This window comes from Marmota marmota, unplaced genomic scaffold (assembly GCF_001458135.2).
Source record: "Marmota marmota marmota unplaced genomic scaffold, marMar, whole genome shotgun sequence".
Taxonomy (NCBI): domain Eukaryota; kingdom Metazoa; phylum Chordata; class Mammalia; order Rodentia; family Sciuridae; genus Marmota; species Marmota marmota.
This window is the reverse complement of record NW_025999853.1, coordinates 7,342,116-7,345,659: the sequence shown is the minus strand read 5'-3', so window position 1 is coordinate 7,345,659 and position 3,544 is coordinate 7,342,116.

Genomic DNA, 3,544 nt, shown 5'->3' with positions numbered 1-3,544 from the left:
CGGCTGCTCGCGGAGCGGCTCTGCCTGCCCACGTTTCCCTTCCAATCCAGGTGAAGGTGAAGCCCCTCCTGGGAACAGCTGCTTACGGGCATCTATTGTCTGTGACTCGGGCGAAGGGATGTGCCCCGGGGCAACTCCAGAGGAACACTTATTCTGAAGGGAAGACTCATTTTAAAAATCAGATCACAGCTTCTACCAAGTCTGAGTTCCACCATGATTTAATAGGTTTTCAGGTGGTGAAGGGCACCAGCGAATGTTTAGGCACATTTCACCTCCTTTCGTTTTACAATCAAACTTTGAACTTTAACCTTCATCTTCAGGGTGAAAGGTGCTTCCATGTCACTCTTGGCCATTTGAAGTCCTGCATGTGGAGGCTACTATCTCCGTTCTGATGGTTTTCAGGACACCTTTTAAGAATGAATGTTCCATTGCAAACAATAGGGGTGTTAAATGCTAATTACAGGAAGCCACCGTTTTTTTGGACCGGGCTCTTGCACTGGGCCCTAAGAGCAGGCTAAAACTCAAAATGGAGTGGCCAAAGTTCCACATCACCAAGATGAAGCTAAACTGTTTGACCTCAAGAGCAACAGCGGTTTTGATTGGCGTGACAAGGAAGTGGTGTCTATCTTAATTCTTGTACAAAAAAAAGGTAACACGAAGTAACCTGATTTCAGGTTTTTTTCTATTATTCTGGTTTCCTTGTCCCTACCTTAACAAGAAACAAGAAAACTCACTTTGAAATGATCAGTCTGCTTTTCATTTTTTATTTCTTCTTTCTTCAGCCCTTTTGTTTCCATAAAACAAACCTGTTCTGCTTTGCTTATCTGCTTACTCTATTTTGTGGAGTAAAATGTTGACCCGTTCTACAATCAGAAAATAAAACCCATTAAAAAACAGTTAAATTGTCATTTTGTCCTTTGACCTAGGAAAGCAGGGTTTTGACTGCATTTTCAAATGATTCTTAATGTGTTGTTGTTGTTTTTTTAACTACATTAGAAAATAACTAGGTGCTCTTGAAGATTTGCCAGAAGTTCCAACTTAATAGGTGTTCCTCCCCTGGGTCATATGTCTTTCAAGAATTCTACACACAGCACATATAGGAGAAACAACCTCTGGTGGTTTTGAAATTCCACCATTTTTTCCTGAATGAGTTGATGGTTTCTGCCACACTTCATTTCAATTAATTGGCATATGGCAGACAACTTTCTACTTATGTTCTTCATTCTGTGTGTCACAATGTAGTGTTGTTGGTAGCTATGTCATTAACCCAGACTGGACTTGTTTGTGTCTTTCCACAAGGTCAGAATTTATTGACTAGCAATAAATTCATAGCTGTATCCATTCCAGCAGCTTTAATTCACAGAGTACTCATGGTTCACTTGGTGTCATGAGAGTCGCAATCACCAATTCTTTTATCCTGTTCCAATTTTAATTGTGAATCTCTATAACACTAGGGACCTACATCACACGTTACACAATGATATATAGGTTGCAGAGCATCTAATAAAGGGTTAGTAGTGGCCACAGAGTTGAGAGGCATAACTAACAGCAGAGGCAGAGAGCTAATAGAGATGTAGAAGAGTCCCTGAGGGATATTCTGAAAAAGGAAGAACCCAGCCTTGGAAATTTCTGGAGGCATGGAGCTGCTCAGGTTTCAGGGAGCTGGTCAAGGCACAGAGGGCAGGAAGTTCCAAGTGGGCCACGTCAAGAAGTGAGATCAAGGGGCTGGGGATGTGGCTCAAGTGGTAGCGCGCTCGCCTGGCATGCGTGCGGCCCGGGTTCGATCCTCAGCACCACATACAAACAAAGATGTTGTGTCCACCGAAAAATAAATAAATAAATATTAAAAAAAAAAAAAAAAAAGAAGTGAGATCAAGCTGGGTTAAAGCCCCAGAGTTGGGATCTTTGTCACCTATTGATCTCAGGTGGTATGAAAAGATGACAGTACAGGTTGGGGTCGCCATCTTAGGTGCCCTTCTTCTTATGCGTTTCAGGTGAGGGGATTGCGTCACTTGATGGACTTGGGTGTTTGATAAGCTCTTGGGCCTGGTTTCTCTAGCATGGATTTGATACGCCCCTGCATCCAAGTGCCTCAGATTTAATTCAGTAAGTTCCCAGGTGATGATTTTTCGTTAGCATGATGTTTTAGTCAGCTTTTTCATGGCTGTGACCTAAAGACCAGACAAGAACACCTTAGAAGAGGAAAGGTTTGTTTTGGCTCATGGTTTCAGAGGCTCAGTCCATGGTTGACTTGGCCCAAGGTCAGGCAGCACATCATGGCAGAAGGGCTAGCAGAGGAAAGCAGCTCAGGACATGTCCACCCAGAAGCAGAGAGAAAACTCTATTCACAGGGACGTCCCCAGTGAGGCACGTCCCCAGTTCCCTACTTTCTCCAGCCATACCCTACCTGCCTGTGGTCATCACCCAGCTAATCCATATAAGTGGATTAATCCACCAGTTAGGTTAAGGCTTTCATAGCCTAACCATTTCACCTCTTAAACATTCTTGAATTATCTCACACATGAACTTTTGGGGGATACCATATACCCAAATCATAACATATGATTGATTGATTTATCATATTGTGCCTTATGATTGTGCTATGTACCTGGGGATTATTTTTTTTCAATAAATTCTTTATGTCAAATATCGGGTATTTATTTGCCTAGACGAGTTACCAAGCCATTCTGCCTTAGGATGGATACGCAAAATGGAGTGGATCATGGCAAACTGCTGCTTTATAAAAGGAGTGACTCAGGGTTAGGCACAGTCTGGAGACTGCTGTTCTACACCACCTGGAGTAACCCAGAGCAGGCGCATCTTGCTCTCCACAAGTGGGTGTTTCTGAGGATGTTCAGAGTCGGAACTGAAATGTAAATTCAATTTCAGCCCTGAAAATAACTCGAGCTGAAATCAGGTGAAGAAACCTCCCCTTCTGAACAGCAAGTCCGGAGCGTGCAGATAAAACAATCACATTACTCTCTCGTCTGCTGCCTGATAGCTGGCAACTCAAAATGTGAAGCAAGAGGCACAGAATTGAGGCCAGGGAGCAATCATTGTGATGATTGCCAGAAGAAAACCTGTGAGTTACAGAAGTGTGGTGCTGAGAGCCACGGCCGAGTCTGTATGGTCCCTGGCATTTTGCCAACAGTATTGATTGACAGGCGAGGCATTACTATCCGCCTCTGCCGCAACTTTTGAGTTCTCGCACTATTTTGGAGTTCTCGTGGGGATTTCCGGGGATTCCCCGAGAGTTCCCATTGGTTGGGGAAGTGCAGGAGGAGGGATTTCCGAGAGAGATATTTCTGGCTGGGGGTTCCTGGAGAAGCCTCGTGGCGTTCGGGAGGATTCCCCGGGAGCTGTGTGAAGTGTTTTCCTGCAGTTTAAAAATAAAGTTTGTTCCTGCTTCAGTGGCTCGTGATTTGTGCCCAGCCAGACTGCGGCATTTGGATCAAGCAAAAGAGAAGGTCTCTCAAGCTAGTCAGACAGAGGAAGAAAATTTAAAGGAAGAAAGCTTAGAGGAGAAACAGCTATTAGGGAAAAA